Source organism: Nannospalax galili, unplaced genomic scaffold (assembly GCF_000622305.1).
Source record: "Nannospalax galili isolate Female #2095 unplaced genomic scaffold, S.galili_v1.0 scaffold415, whole genome shotgun sequence".
Taxonomy (NCBI): domain Eukaryota; kingdom Metazoa; phylum Chordata; class Mammalia; order Rodentia; family Spalacidae; genus Nannospalax; species Nannospalax galili.
Window position 1 is genome coordinate 2,942,695 of NW_008337494.1, and position 17,268 is coordinate 2,959,962.

At 39.9% G+C, this 17,268-nt stretch overlaps 1 protein-coding gene across 10 annotated transcripts in view; it reads right to left on the reverse strand.

Moving 5' to 3' along the window:
- Nr1h4 (nuclear receptor subfamily 1 group H member 4) overlaps positions 1-17,268 on the reverse strand; it is an 83,149-nt gene that overhangs the window by 28,110 nt on the left and 37,771 nt on the right. The gene's annotated exons all lie outside the window — the stretch shown is intronic.

Consider the following 17,268-nt stretch of genomic DNA (forward strand, 5'->3'; position numbering starts at 1 on the left):
AAACCTTTACTATGATGTGCAACAAAGGGTATTTTTAATTGCACCCTGTTGTCAAAAGGCTGCCTGATCTCTCAAAAATAAAGAAAAGTGTGAATTATAGTCTGTCTTAGGAAAAACAAATCCCGGTTTCTTTTTTAGAATATATTACTTTCATCTATCTTTATTGGAGGACAATTACAGTGAGCCTCGGGTGTTGCTGCTATAAAGGCAAATTCATCTTCGCCCGCCTAGAGTTTAAACCTGACTGAAAGAAAATACATGCAAACACTAAACAGGTGAAAAGTAAGGGTTGCGTGGGTACTGACAGGAGGCTGTGCTGGGACAGAGAAGACATGGAATGGTCAAGACAGGAAGTGAAAGCTGAACTAAGAATTGCAGTGTGTTGCTGTTTACCAGGCATTGGGGAGAAAGCTGTATTCAAGGTTTCAGTTCTTCAGTACTTAATATGCCAACCTAACATAATAATGAAAATGCCAAGCTGGATTTAAAAGCAAACACCTCCTCAGAGAAGGTGTAGACCAGCTGCAACCAACTCAGATGAGACACATAAGCCAGGAAAGGAATGTGACTGACTTAACTCTGTTTCTCCTTTTCCCCAGGTCCCAGTCCACCTACTCTCTCCCACTTGGTTAACCACAGATTCTAGTTCTCCCTGAGTTGGGAGTGGGGAGGGGGTGGTGCTAAATAGGGACACAATGTTGAGAGGCAATGGAAGTAACAAGGAATCTCTTTCTTAACTACTTCAGAAACTTATATCCCTACCCAAAGTTTCAGCTTCTGAGGTTTTGATGACCCTGTTGTCAACCATGGTCCAAAAGTATTAATGGAAAATTCCAGAAATAAATCCCTCATGAGTTTTAGATTGCATACCTTTCTGAGTATTATGACAAAATATTGCTTGGTTCTACTCTGTCCCACCCAGGATGTGAATCATCCTTTCACCCATCAAATCCGTGTTGCATACATTACCCTCCTAATGGGATTCATGCAATTATTACTACAGCATGTGGTTCTAATTTTTATATTTTATTATCTACCATTATTGATGATACCTTCTTTTTCTAGTTGCCTAACTCATGTGTGGATAATATGTATATCATTCACAGTTTCAAGCATCCACTGGGTATCTTGGAATATACCCAGTATGGATAAGGGGTCACTAACACAGTGTCATAAGCTGGGTGTACTTAGCAAGTTTTCAAAGTTGACTCTTGCTCCCTTAGGGTGGGTTCTCTAGAGAACCTTTCCCATCACTAGGATACTTTCATCTCCAGCTCCTTGTTGAGAACAAAGCTATTTCAATTCTAGCTCATAACTTGTATCGCCTTCTTCACTTTCTAAGGATTTAGCAATTCACTTGTGTCCTTGTTAGCATTAATTGCCCCCTTGACACTCTAGAATTACCTAGGGGAAAAAAGGAGTCTCAGTTGAGGAACTTTCTTTATTAGATTAGTCTGTGGTCGTAGCAGTGAGGACTGTCTTATTAATTGATGTTGGAGAGCCCAGCCCACTGTAGGCAGTACCAATTCCTGGTCAGGTAGTCCTGGGCTGTATAAGGAAGCTAGCTGAGCATGAGCCTTGAGTGAGCCACACAGCAAACCAGCAACCTCCATGCTTTTTTCTGTATTTCCTTGACTGTGAGTTCCCCATTGGAAGTAGAACTGTGTGAAATAGCAAGCAGGCTTCCCTTCAGGTTCCTTCCTTGTGTCCCTGCCTCAGTTTCTCTCAGCGATGGACTGTGACTTGGAAGTATAAGATAAAATAAACCCTTTCCTTCCATAAGCTGCTCTGGGTCAGAGTGTTTGATCACAGCAACAGAAAGGAAATGAGAATGACTCCATACCCTTTGCATCAGGGTCTACCTACGCGATGTTCTTTGGCATGGACTTAACAATAACCCCATGATGACTAATTCTGGTTCAAGATGAGTCCTTATTTTAACAAATATTAGAATAATATCATACATTTAAGTATTTACAACCTGTTGTTCTAACCACTTTACCACCATTTAGCTACTTAATCATAATACCAATTTTATAATGAACATATTTCCCCATAGTAAAGAGGAAGGGAAAACAGTACAGAGAGATGTAGTAGCTTGTCCATGATTCGTGGACTAGGAGGACTCAAACCTAGGAAGTCACATTCGAAAGCTTTTATTCTTAAAGTTTCTGCTATATTTACCTCTTTTGGGGCAGAAGAGAATAGGGCAACTTAGCATTATCACCTACTATCTGAAAACTGTGTTCTCTGACTTGGGAAAGACCAAGATGAGTAAGCTATTCCTGTCTTCACAACTTTTCAACTTGGAAATATGAAGGCATAAAGTCACAGCATAGTACATGATAGAGTGACAGGATAGCTAAGTAAGTAGTACATCGTCAGAATACAAAATCCAAAGCCATTATTTCAGGCTCATACCATATGCTTGTAAAGATTGTATCACATTTAAGAGGGAGGAGCAGCAATGACATTGTAGAGATAGAAAGTTGTATATTTATTATGGAAATTTCCCAGCAGTTAGTCAAATGACTGTTATAATAATAAAATAGCTATCATGTCAGGATTTTTCAACTAAGACTCAAGTGTAGAGGCTAGAAGTGACTCTAATTCAAAGTGGGGAATCAGTGAAGGCTTCCTGAGGAATTTGAACAAGGGATTAGAGAATAATTTTTTCCCCTTTGGTTTTTATTTTTTTATTTTTCTAGATGAGATCTCCCTGTAGCCCCAACTGGCCTGGAACTCACCAGGTAGACCAGGTTGGCTTCCATCTCACAGAGATCCACCAGCCTCTGCCTCCCAAGCACTGAGTGTGCTACCGAGCTCAGCTTAAGTGCAATTTTGAAACATGAACTGACCATGAGGGAGGAAAGACCTTCTGAGAAATGAGCAACGCAGATGTTACAGAAGTTCCAAGGAAAAGTATGTAATCCATCTTGGTAGGAGGGTAGAGTCCGGGAGAAATAGTGAGAGATGTGTAAGGGATGGAGAGAGAAAAAAATATTAAATGCCCTTGAAAGCCATGCAAGAGTTCGCTAGGTAGAAAGAGACATTGTTGAAGAATTTGGCAGGAGAAGGTATGGCCTAACCTGCATGAGGAGAAAATTCTTAAAAAAAGAACAAGATGAAGAAAGACAGAACTGAAGATTGGAGCCTAGAAATGATTACTATGACATAGCTGAAAGTTTTTGGCACCTGGGCTAGAGTGGAAGAGACCTGAAATAAGAAACAGAGAGAACATTCTGGTCTTGGGTAACTATGCTGGATAGTTTCAGTCATCAAATTGACACATCGGGGTAGAGGGAATCCCAAATGAGGAATTTCCTCCATTGGATTGCCCTGTGACCATGTCTATGGGACATTTTCTTGATTGTTGAGTGATGTGGGACATTGGGTGGTGACACCCCTGGAAAGGTTGTCCTAAGTTGTACAAGAAAGCAGGTTGAGCACAGGCCAGGGGAAGGAGCACTCCTCCATGGTCTGTGCTTCGGGTTCTTGACCTGAATCCCTGTTGGCTTCCCTTGATGATGGACCACAAGCTGTAAGCCAAATAAACCCTTTCCTCTCCAAGTTGGTTTGTATCAGTGTTTTATCACAGCAATAGAAATTAACTAGGATACTGACTAAATATGAAAACGGAGATTACAGCAAAAGGTGGATGTGTCAAAGGTAACTAAGTGATAGACTTGCTTGTGACTTTGTTAGCTGTTATAAACTTTAATAGGAAAGATCTTAATATTTCCCCAAATGTCAAATAAAACCAAATAAAATCTAAAAAGAAAACCACTTTCTCCTTCAGATTAACATTGATATAGCATGCAAATACCAAAGTGTATATATTTAAAGCAAAGAAAGCAAAAAGAGAACCTCTTAGTCCCAAATCATGAGCTCAGTAAACACCTCAGCCTGCATGAGTCAGTGTTCCCATGAGTCTTCAGCTCTACCCAGGAATGATTCCCTTTAAAACTGTCATAGATACTGATGGACAGCTCAGAAGTTAACAGAATGAAATTCCTTGTTCCAAGATGAATCAAAGAAAGTGTGCATAGAACAACTCTGCAGTTTTTTTTTTCTTTTTACCTCCAGTATTAACTGAAAAGGAAATCATTATCATCTCAATAGCTGAATTAATTAGCTGTAGCTCTGAGAAAGCAACACAATATTATCACTACATCATTTAAATGTGGGCACATATACCGTATTTATACTTATGCAAATCTGTCCATCCACACGCTGCCTCTATCTTGCTCTTTCTTGTGCATATTCCACAGTGCTCATATCAGAAAAGTCATTTGAAAATGAATGGAAAGGAAATTCACAGAAGAACAGAGCCTTCTTGGTAATAAAGGATGAGCAGAGGGTTGGCATTGCCATCTGGGAGAGTGCATAACACTGGTGAGGGGGAACCCCTGGCTGGCAGAACAGCTTATGGATGGTATTTTCACTGGGACCTCTTAATTCTGCGGAATTCTGATTTTCTTTATACAGCTAGAACCCACAGGCCACGCCCTAGTCTCAAGTCAAACGTATGTGCACATACACCAGATAATAGTGATTGACACTGCTAGCCCCTAGTAACATGTTGCTTACTACTTTGAACTCAGTTAACTGTTATTTGATATTTTCTCTATACACTTTTAAAACAGCAACAAGCATAGAGCTGAGAAATCAGTCATCTTTACATCCAATAGGGCCTACACAGAGGAAGCCTTTTGTTCTGTTTTAGTTTTACATAGCACTTTTTGTGTGTGTGCTAGACAGACACTGTTCCAAACACTTTGCATATGGCATTCATTTAATATCCTTAGTCCAACGAGGTAGATACTATTATCATTTCTCTCCTATGGAAGGGGAATCTGATTTACACAGAGGTCAACTTGTTCAGGGTCCTACAGACAGTAAATTATAGCACCTGGATCTGAACCCTAATAGGCTCAGTTCAGACTCTGCTTTTAACTTAATTTGCAAGCCTTCCTATAAGGAGTTCTCGTTCCAAAAAGGTTTCTCAAAACATTAATTTCCTTAAATCTCACACAGCATGGTAATTATCCAGCCCATAACAAAGATCTGTTACCTTCCCCAGGTTGAATCCATAATGAGTTCTTTGCAATCATTTTAGCAATATTGAGATGACAAACATTTATTGATGTATGCTTAGTTCCTGCTCCTGTTGCTTTTTCATTTTCTTTCCATTTCAAGGGATATTTATCATTTTATGCTCACTTACTGAAGCTGATTTTGTCTCCCTCTACCTATATATAAATCTTGCATAAGGCTCTTGTTTTCAATGCCCTCATTGAAGAGGCTATTTGGGATCATCAAAAGATGTAAAGGATAGGTGAATGCTTGTAGCATTTTGGAGACCTTCTCCAGAGCTTCAGAATGGAATGAGTCCCATGAGTTCTGTGAGCAATGGCCCAGTCCACGTGAAGAGTCTCCAGCAGGGAGGCAAATCACAACAGAGGCTGGGGATGCAGCCCAGTGGTAGAGCGCTTGTCTCGCATGCACACAGTCTCTGAAGAATTACACATAAGATAAATGGAGAGTGTAGAGGTGACTGCCTAAAGACCTCACTGAAAGGGGCTGGAGAGTTTGGCTCATCGGTTAACAGCACTGCCTGCTCTTGCAGAGGACCCAGGTTCGATTCCCAGCACCCACATGGCAGCTAACAACTGTCCAGGGAATCTAACACCCTCTTCTGACCTCTTCGGGCATTGCACAACACAGGTGCGCTTATACACATGCAGGCAATACACTCATACACATGAACTTAAAATAATAAATAAAATATTTTTTAAAAGACCCCACTGAAAGTGAATTAAGTGAAAATACAGACTATCACAATTTGTGAGGTGCCACAAAAGCAATGCTTTTAGGGAATTTATAGCACTAAATGCATCTTCTGTATTAAGATCTAAAATCAGTGATCTAAGCTTTGACTTTAGGAAGCAAGAAAAGAAAAGCAAAAGAATTCCAAAGAAAGGAAATAACTCTAAAATTAGAGCAGAAATCAATGTAAATGAAAATAGGAAAACAATAGAAAAACGTAAATAAGGCTTTAAAAATGTTCTTATTGCTGGGCGTGGTGACACACAAGTTTAATCTCAGCACTCAGGAGACAGAGGCAGGTGGATCTCTGAGTTCCAGGCCAGCTGGGATTACAGGGAGACCCTGTCTCAAAAAACAAACAAATAAGCAAAACAACAACAAAACTCCAAAATGATTCTTATCAATAAGATTAATAAATATCTAGCAAGGCTAACCAGGAAAAAAAGACACAAATTATGACTATCAGAAATGAGAGCGGGCCCCGTCACTAGAGGTCCAGGCACGTTAAAGGAAAATCGAACATTATAAACAACTCTAAGCTCATGAATTTGATAATGTAGATGAAATTATTTGAAAAATAACGCCTATAAAAATTAACCTGCATGAAATTGGTCATCAGAACAGGCCTACACTATTAAAGAAACTGAATTTACAAATAACTTTCCAAAACAGAAACTATCAGACCCAGATGGTTTCACTGGTTAATTCCATCAATCATTTGAAGATGAAATACCAGGTCTATATATTCTTTTCCAGAAAGCAGAAGCACAAGGCACACTTTTTGCTTATTTTATGAGGCCAGAAATACCTTAATACCAAAAAAAAAATACACAAGAAAGGAAAATCATTAGTAAAACATTTTTTACCTCTTTTCTTTTACACGGTGTGTGTGTGTGTGTGTGTGTGTGTGTGTGTGTGTGTGTGTGTTTTGCATGCTCATGAGTGCCTGGGTATGCATGCCTTTCACACTCATACAGAGGTCAGAGCACTTCCAGGGTGTCTTTCCCTCCATTTTATTGCCTTGAATCAGGGCCTCTTGCTGAACTGGGAGCTAACCGTTTCTGCTAGGCTGGCTGGCCAACTAACTCTGTCTTCTCTGCCCCTCAAAACTGGGGTTCCAGGTATACACAGCCATGCCTAGCTTTTTTATGTGAATACTAAGAATTCAAACTCAGGATTCACACTTGCACAAGTGTTCTTGCACATTGAGCCATCTCCTCATTCCCAAACTTAAAAAAAAAAAAAAAATTGGCTTTTTTTTTTTTTTTGGTCTGGTATTGTACTTTTTGTTGCTGTTGTTTGTTTGTTTTTTCCTTTTTTCAGTTGTTTGTTTTTTTTTGGTCTTTTTGAGACAGGGTCTCCCCATAGCCCCAGCTGGCCTGGAATTCAACAGAGATCTGCCTGCCTCTGCCTCCCAGGTTCTGGGATTAAAGGCATATGCCACCATACCTGGCTTGGCATTGTATTTTCAATTCTATTATATAAAGATTACTTCTTTAGGGAGATTTTGAAAATGAATTTCTCTTGAGATGATTTGAACAAAGCTTCTCATCATTTTCCCCAAATTTGAGGCTACCTCAGGACACCTTGACTCTAGTCTCACAGGAAGTACCACATACCTCAGGACCTCTCATCCATCTCTACTAGGAGTGAGACCCGTATTGGCAACCATTGGCTCACCAAGACCATTGGCAACAGTAACTTGGCTTAGATGAATTTTTTCGGCATAAGTGCCTGGAAAAGAGGCAGCTTATACAGATCATTGGCAATACTGACTAGAGCTCTCAACTCAGAGACTGTACAAGAACGCATACTGCTGTCCATGCAGCCGTGATGGACCAAAGAGGACTAAGTGCAGTAGAAGATAGAGATGGAGTCTCCAACTGCCTTGGAGATGTTACAGTCTGGTTCAATGTAAACAGATATCCAGCACCTCTGAGGCTTCCAAAACTAGTGCCTCTCAGCTGGGATGTAGAACAGTGGTATCGCACTTATCTAGCATGTGCATATCACCAGCACAACAAACCAAACAAATATACACAGGGAAAGCATTACCTCTTAGATGATCAACAGGCTAAAGGTTTGAAAGGCTGCCAGAGCCTTTAGAGAGACCAGAAGAGAGGATGGCTTCTCACAGACCCCCAAGCCTATTACTTCAATCTCCCACCTTCCAACTGTACAGATTTGACTGTTGTGTTCCCCCAGGACATTTCTTCCCAACTGACCCTTCTCTGTTTTGTCTTCCATGTTGCGGGACAGGAAGATGATTCTAATTATCCAAATAACAAAAGCAAAACAAAACCAAAAAAGCACCAAAAAATTTTCAAGCAACAATATCAACAGCTAGGAAGGCACAAGGTTATAGTGATGGTCTCTGAAGATCAGTACCTCAGGGAGAGGGTAGGGACAGAGTCCATTTCCCAGTGAGTCTTCCTTTATTTCATTTGGCTTGGGAATCACATGCACTCATTTGATGAATGTGTTTGTTAAATGACAATGTAGTGTAAAAGCATAGGAAGCAGAATTCCGCTGACACTCTCATCCCTACTGGGTACCTGTTGAGAACATGCGTGGAGGATGTTCTGCTGGAGCATTACCTCAGCATCTTCTCTCGGATGCTCTGGTTCCCAGTAAGTGAATCCAGCCGCAGGAGTACTTGTTGATTTCTGGGAGCTAGTGCCTAAGAACTAATTCACTCTTAAGGACAGTCACCTTTTCCCTCTGAACCGGTGCTAAAGCACTTCTGCATTTTTTTTCTTGTACATATGTGTCTGTAACTGGTTCTCATTTATTCTTTAAGAAGTTTCTTTTAGGGGCTGGAGAGATGGCTCAGCGGCTAAGAACACTGCCTGCTCTTGCAGAGGACCCGGGTTCAAGTCCCAGCACCCACATGGCAGCTACAAACCGTCCTTAACTCCAGTTCCAGGGGAATCTGAAGCCCTCTTCTGACCTCCATGGCATTGAATGACACAGGTGCACTCATATACATATATGCAGTACACTCATACACATAAAATAAAAATAGTAAATAAAATATTTTTTAAAAGTTTCTTTTAATCACCATTTATATATTTATGTATTACATATTTAAGCATTTTTCATGATGAAAGATTTATTGCTTATATACTTACTTAAAATGTCAATTTTTGTCTACTTGAAACCATCCTTTTCCATTTATATTTTTGTATGTTCTTTCAGATGCTATTCGTTAATAGTTGATATTTTTAAATATCTTGTAGTTTGCTTTATTTTCTTTTTCTTTTTGTCTACTTTGGCTCAGTTAGATACATTATTTTCTCACTACTACTTTATGGTGGCAACTACGAGAGCAGAGTTTTCATCTGTTTTGCTCACAATAGTGCCTGGCACATAAGATGATACTTAATGATATTTTGTTAATAAAGAATTTAATTAGGGGACTGGAGAGGTAGCTCAGTGGTTAAGAGAACCTGGTGCTCTTGTAGAGGACCTGGGTTCAGTTCCCAGCACCCATGACTGCTACCAATTGTCTGTAATCTGTAACTCCAGTTGCAGGGTATCTGACACCCTCTTCTGGTCTCTACAGGCATTGCATACACTTACATACATGCAGGCAAAACACTGATACAGGAAATAAAAATAAATTTAAAAATTTGTAATTAAATTAATTAATTAACAGAAAGAGTTTCAAAGACAGGGTATGATCCCAATCAGCGTGGAGTGGATGAACAAAGAGAAACAAAGATAAAAAATTAAAATTCATAAGAAAATAACTAATGCTATGGAGCCCTTAGGTATGCCAGGTAGAGAGCTGGATATCTTAAAGGCAGTGCTTTGGTTTTCCATTATAGCAACACAACGGTATTAGTAATAACAAGTGAAGATCTGCCATCAACAAGTAGAGTGTTAATTGCTTTATAGACATTACCTTGTTGAATCTTCATGACAGTCTCTAGATACCTCACTAAGAAATTGTGCTAAAAGTCAAGTGAGTCAGCACATAGAAAGCCCTAGAACAGTACCTGCACATAGTGATGACCTGACTATGTTATCTATCTACCCATCTGTCTACCATCATCCTTGCAGATATTATATTCATTATCATCTCTGTCCTCATCAGCATTATCTTCATTTTGTATATGAGGGATCTGAAGTCCAGAGAACATTTATTAATTTAGGACAGCTGGGAAGGGAATCCCTGAGATTAGAATTAGAGTTCTCTGCCTTCAGAGTCCTAATCTACCTGTGATGTCATCACTTACTATAAAAGACTTCCAATGCAGTGAAATGCTTGGAACTCACACTAAATCATACTCTGTGACAATTTAACCTTAGAGTTCATTAGGATCACCATTACATTTTATAAATCAGAGACTGGAGAGATGGTTCAGCAGTTAGCACTGGCTGCTCTTACAGAGGACCCAGGTTTGATTCCCAGCACCCACATAGTGACTATCAACTGTCCCTAACTCCAGTTCTGGGGGATCCACCACCCTCTTCTGACCTCCTTAGGCATTGCATGACATGGATGCACTTATATGCATGCAGGCAAAACACTCATACACATAAAATAAAAATAATAAATACTTTTTCATTTTATAAATCAGACTTGCTTGATCTTAGGATCTAATACAGGAGATCTCACTATATTAATATGAGGGATCCCCAACGTTCACAGATGTATAGTAACAAAGGGTCTATTGGAAACAGTCCATGCCTAGTCTATACATAACTGTTTCAATAGTTTGAGAAGCTTTTCTAAAACTTCAGAGCTAATTCTAATTCTGGCTCATGCTCTTATACAGAAATATATTCTGAAGGACAATAGAGTCATCCACGGACTCCCCTTTTAAGCATTCTCCATCCTATGTGAAATATGTAGATCCTCACATTGAGACAGATATGACAGACACTGACCTATAAGTAAACAAGGCCATTTGAAATTTCCAGTCAGATGCAGATTATTTTTGATGGTTAAGGCTTGAGGTTTGAATCAAAGTTCATTCAGACCTTTGGACGTTTTCATAAGCTACACTGATAACTCACAGAAAAAGAAAACTCTAGATTTAATCTAGGACTGAAGGAATGGCAGGCATTGTCACTCTAACCATGCTTGTGTTCTGCAGTTACTTGAAAGGTTCTGAAAACTGCCAGTTCTCTCAATTATGCCATAAATATCTATGAAAAATAAGGCATTCCAAAAATTTAGAATATTTCTACTGGAACTAGAGACAGAAGTCAACAAAATCAGGAAATTTAACTATGATCCTCATTTGTTTCTAAGTCTTAAAAGATTTGTCTTTCTTGTTGTGTTCGAAGTTTCACAGGTCTCACAAACCCATAATGCAATCTCAAAGCAAGAAAGATGAGAAGAACTTTATATGTGATCTCTAATCAACCCTCGCAAAGACTGAGTGACATAGATAACAGCCTCAGTTTTGCAGACTTGACGCTTAAAGAAAATAAACATTGTATATAATGAGATTTGGCTTAATGTCTACTGCCTCCTCCCTCCAGAATAGTGTGAGTCCATTCTGCAAGGGAGGAAAGTTGAACACAACCTTACCCAGACTCATTTGCAGTTGGCATGGTGCATATGAATTAAGCTCTCCCATAGAAATGCCATTGGAAATCAATGTGAAATAGAAGCAAGACTAGAGATGTGCTTCTTTTGCTTCTGATGTTGAAGGATTGTGGAGTTTGGGCATGGAAACAGCTTGGTTTCTAGGCGACAGTGCTAATAAGAAGCAGGATGCAGAGCATCACTGTGTGTACGTAGCTGTAGCTTCAAAAAACAAGGTAGAACTCTGGAGCCATTCATTTTAGCAAACGCAGCTTCCCGATCCCTACATGGCAGCTAAGATATTGTGGTGGCAGAGTACCAATGGCCCTGGCAAGCCAAGTCTTCATGGCATAAACCCTGTTCTGTCCCTTTTGCCTGCTCCTATATTCATTCCCTTCTTTTCGAAATGTTGGTTTCTGTTTTATTTCACTGAATTCTACTTGATCTATTAAGTAATTTGATGGTTACACCAAGAATACAGAGTCTAGATTTGATACATGCTGAAAAAACTGAAAGCCCACGTTCTTTCTGAAGAAATGTTACGGAGCGAAATCAACTTTATATGTGGGAAAATCAGATATCCAAAAGTTATAGGCTCAAGGGACAAAGGTGACTGAACTGGTAGACCCACCTGGCATAGACCTTTTGCTAGTACTGTCCTGTTCTGTGTTCCTCTTGTTTGTTCACGGCCCTTCTACCCTCCCTGTTCACTAAGCTAGGGCAAATTTTATTTCATTTCTCAGTTCATGTGAGATCACAAAGGAGACTGTTACTGACTTTACAGTCACCAAAGCCTGAAATCCCAAGTTCCAAGCACTACTGACAGCTAAGGTGATACAGTCCTGTGGCCAGCAGTTCTTATGGGGGCAAAGAGAAAGAAGAAACATATAAGGCATATTAGCAAATGAGAAGACCCTGAACTCTGTCCCTCCCAGACTGAATCTTATAGATGGGTTGAGACTTGACAGAAATTCCATGTCACTTGAGAGCCTAGACTAAATGGATTCTTATGCCTTAGGGTTCCCTGTGCCCAGCCTGGCATGGTGCAGATAAACAGCAGCATGATTTCACAGTACAGGCCAGCATTTCAGCACAACCCTGTAGCAAGATGGGGAGCCCACACCTGAGCAGAAAGAGATGCACAAATAGGGTCAGAAATGAAGGCGGAATGCACTCAGAACCCGAGGATGCTGCTGCAGAGACCTTTCTCACTGGCGACTGAACACAGAAAACAACACCCCAACAGATGCCAAACTGGTTCAAGAGCATTGACGATCAACCCCACCACCAAACTACTCAGTCACTCCACAGCACTGTTCAAAGTCTGGTACCTAGAAAACAACCCAGACATTTGGCAGGAGTGAGGGGAATGATCCTGAATGTAGTGAAATGAAGTTCAGGGCCTTGAGGTTGAGCTAAGTTCAGTTATCCAAAAGAAGGTTCTAGTCTTGATCACACTGTCTGATTGCGTGTTGGGCTCTCTCGTTACATAAGTTTGCCATCAGTTCTGTTACTCCCTGGGTGAGAATGGGTGCTAGCAGACTATAGCCAGAACACTGTCGTTTGTTGTTTTTTTTTTTTTACTTTTCTGTCTAGTTAGCACAAGAGACAGCTATTCTTCACCTGTCTGCATATGGACCGTATCTGCAAGAGCAGAGTCACTGCAACAGAGACTGCTGTGGTGCAAAGCCTAAAATATTTACGGTCTCCCCTTTGCAGGGCAGGCCCTGCCATCTCTTCCTGCCCCTTGCATAGTTGTCCTTTCGCTGGCACCATGGGGGCAAGGTCTCAAGTCAAAATCAGTGGGGTGGAGAAAAGAATTCTGCCTTACTCTGCTCTTGAAAATGTTATCTCCAAGTCCTACTTCCTAACACTCCCCAAAGATCAGTTGCCCTCTGGCTGCTTCTTCTGTCTCTTGTCTCCTGTAATCCTGTGCTTTCCTGAAAGCTTCCTACCTCTGTCTTAGGTTCTACATCCTGTACAGGTTTCTCTTCCCCTACCTGCCTTTTATGTGAATGCTTCGTAGGATTTTGCTTGGCCCTCTAGTCTCACTGTGGTCACTCTGCCATGCCCCAGAATTCTCAGGTCTATTTCACTGGAGGGTGCTTCTAAGAAGATGAATAAACTCTTCCAGAATTTCATCCTTAGGGGTTTGCTCCCTAGGCTTAGATAATACTGATGCCTGAATAGCTAAATGAAGCATTGAACTTTCTTCCTTTGGTCACTGTGGTAGTTGGTACTAGCCTTGACCAAATAGCACAAAGGTAGGATGACCACTTAGTAGCAAGCAATGACAAGCATCATGGCCTGACGATCACTCAGAGTGTGGAGCTAGATTTATACTTTTGAAGTTCCATCCCTTATTAGATGCGAAGGCCTGGGTGAGTTGACTGATTTCTTGTGTTTCAGTTTGGTCTTCTATAAAATAAGAATATGGTATAAAGATTAAAGAGCTTCACTACTGAAGTGTAGTAAATACATTGCACAAGCTATTACCAATGGCCTCTCGGAATCTCAGCTTCTTTCTGAAATACTATGCTTATTCTTCCTTTAAATATACACAATAGGGGCTGGAGAGATAGTTCAGCTCCTGCAAAGGACCCAAGTTCAGTTCCCAGCACCCATGCCAGGCAGCTCACAACCGTCTGTAACTCAAGTTCCAGAGGGATCCTCTGAGAGCGCCTAGACACCCATGCATATGCAGCACCCCCCCCACACACACATACACACCTCTCTCTCTCTCTCTCTCATCAAAAAACATGACCTAGAATTCATGCCTTCCCAGCCTGGATTACTAGCCCTCATTTTTCCATCTTGAGTTGTCCTTTCTGTGACCTACTAGAAGGAAGTACTGCACTCGTTCTGTCTTCCCATCCAAGCTGTTTAGCCAGGTGAGCCCTTTCAACTGACTTTTAGATAGAACTTATACTCACAGTTTTTTATTTTTATTTTTTTAACGTGAAAACAATGTTAAATCACAGAGGGATGAGAAAATAGCAAAACTAAATTTAATATGCACGAAATGTACCCAGTTCAGAGATTGCTAAATGGAGATCTGGATGAACCAAGATGTGGTTAGAGAAAAGCAGTGGAGAACTGGAACCTTGTATGATGTGTGGAGCGGGCAGTACCAAACTCAAAGGCACCTACACTTTAGTGGCATTGTAAGCAACAAAATGCATAGCTAACACATGTTATTTTCATTGTTTTTTGCAGTGTTGTTTTCACTTCATTTTATGAATTTGGTTCTTTCTTGCATATAAATTTTTTATTGTATAATAGCATAAGGAATTGCATAAGAGTGATTTGATTTAACATTAGAAGCACCCAAGAAATACCTTCTTTCAAAAAAGCTCCATATGTCTCTCAAGTCCAAGAAACTTCACATAATAGTATTTTGTTTCCTTTTTGGTTATTTTAAAACACAATTTCACTATGTAATACAGGTTGGTCAGGTACTTAGCAGTGATTCTCCTGCCTTGACCTCCACAGTGCTGATTATAGTATGTACCACTGTGCCCAGTCTATAATAGTACTCTCTACCTCAATGGTTCTTGGGTGGTTTTTGCTCCCAGGGGCACATTTAGAATGTTTGTGAACAGTTTCATTTATCACATGTTTGGGCTTGTCACTGGTATCTGCTATACATACAATAATATATACAAAACATCTCCACAGCAGTTACCCAGCCTAAAATGTGACTAGTGGAGAGGGTTAGAAAATCTGGCTTGGTGTTTTTCATCCATCAATTCAAGGTAATAGGGGAGGGTACTGATGAAATTCTCCAGCTAGCTGAGAGGACAAGACATAGGCACAGAATAATTAGAATAATAAGAGCAGTGCTGTGGGGTTTGGAGAAGGACCGCACAAGCTGCCTAATAGAATTCTCCTATTGACAATTTCTCCTATTGACAATCAATGTTGTAGCCTATAGTAAGTTGCCCCATTATCTAGTAAATAACCCCTCACCTTGTTCACACACACACACACACACACACACACACACACACACACATACAGAGGCACTTTCTCATACAATACAGATACTTCCTGTGAAAAGAGTCAAACCTCTTCATCTAATCTCTCTTTGAATTCTTCTAATAATGAGTTCATTATCACCTGAGACAGGAAACCAATTCATTCCTGAAACGCCTTGTGTTAACGTTAGGTAATTAACCCTTGAATTCAGCCCCTGAGCATGCTGTCCTGTAAGCTTTACCTTTTGGTCCTGATTTTGCTGTCCATAGCAACAACTCCATCCCATCTACCTTTTAACTAGAGCTACTATGAACAACTTAGCTCCTTCTTTCATGAAGGTCAACACATGGTTTCTCAAAACTACCTGTGCAACTGCTATTGCTGCTTATTTTAACTCACTCTTTAGGCTTATGGTTCTGAAAACACTTTATTTTCTTATCCAATTAGAAATTGCTTTCTGTTTATTTCAACCTCTTTTTAGCTGCCACACAAGCAAATCTTTATTGCTCTGGTACTGCCCATTCACAGAACAACTGCCATCAGACACAGGAGCTGGAAGGTGGCACTTGTTTTTATAATTCTTGGGAAAGAATTATATATTATAAAAATTTTAATGCATTTTTTTTAAATGGAGTTCTACATATTGGTGATTAAGTACCATCAGTGAACATGGACTTTCAGTATGTCACTCAAAGAACATTTATTCCATACTTACTGTGTACCAGGCACTGTGCTAGGTGCTTTGAGCAGTAATAAACATGGAGAAGATACAATCTGTGCTTACAAAGACTACCTAAATTCATTTTACTTATGTAAACACGTCACAAAAATGGTAAGGATATTTTAAGGCTCCAAATGAGATCTAGTAAAAATTTCTTCATAGATGTTTTCGTTTTGTGTGTGTCCATGATGTACATTTTGTGTGAGTGTGTGTACATGTAGGTGGAGGTTGATGTCAGGCATCTTTCTCAATAGCGCTCCTCCTTATTTGTTTAAGGTAGTGTCTTCTCACTTAACCTGGAGCTCATTAACTGGACTAGGATGGATGGTCATCGAGTTCCAAGGGTTTGTCTTCTCCGCTACCCAGACCTGGTGTCACAGATGTACTCTACCGGCTTTTTACATTTGTGCTGGGGATCAAATTTAAGTCCTCATGCTTGCATGGCAAGCGCTTACTGACTACGCCATCCTCCCACCCAGCCCCATTTTAGTTTTTGAACTTGTGCATAACAGTAAAATAAATACTTCATTTTAGAGCTTCTGGTTATTATCTTTGTCAGATTAATACTTGGCAACTATGTCTTCCCATTCTATAAGCTATCTCTTTGCTGGTTGTCTTCCATTGGGCAGTAGCTTTTTAGTTTTATATAATCCCACTTGTCTATTCTTTTCTATTGTTTTCTGTACTTTTGGAATCATGTCCAAAAACTTTACTGCTTATAACAGTATTTTGAAATGTTTGTTTTTTCTCCTAGCAGTTTCATGGTTTCAGGTATTACAATGAGGTCTTTGGTTCATTTTGTGTTGTTTTGTACTGGATGAAAGAGAGGAAAAAGGCTTCAATCTTCTACATGTGGGTATCTAGTTTTCCAAGCACCAGCAATATGTTAGTGCATTATGGGGTCTCCAATCTGTTCCACTGGTCCTCGTGCTCATATTTATCTAATACCAAGCTAATTGGTTCTGAAGCATGTCTTTGAATCAGGTATTGTGAGGCCTCCATTTCTGTTCTTTTTGCTTCTTGATAATAGCTATTGTAATTGGGATGAGAAGATACCTGATTACAGTTTCAATTTGCATTTCCCTGAAGGCTAATGATATTGAACTTTAAAAAAAAAGTTTATTGGTCAGTTTTAGGCAGAGCAGTTAGGTGAAAGAAAGAAAGAAAGAAAGAAAGAAAGAAAGAAAGAAAGAAAGAA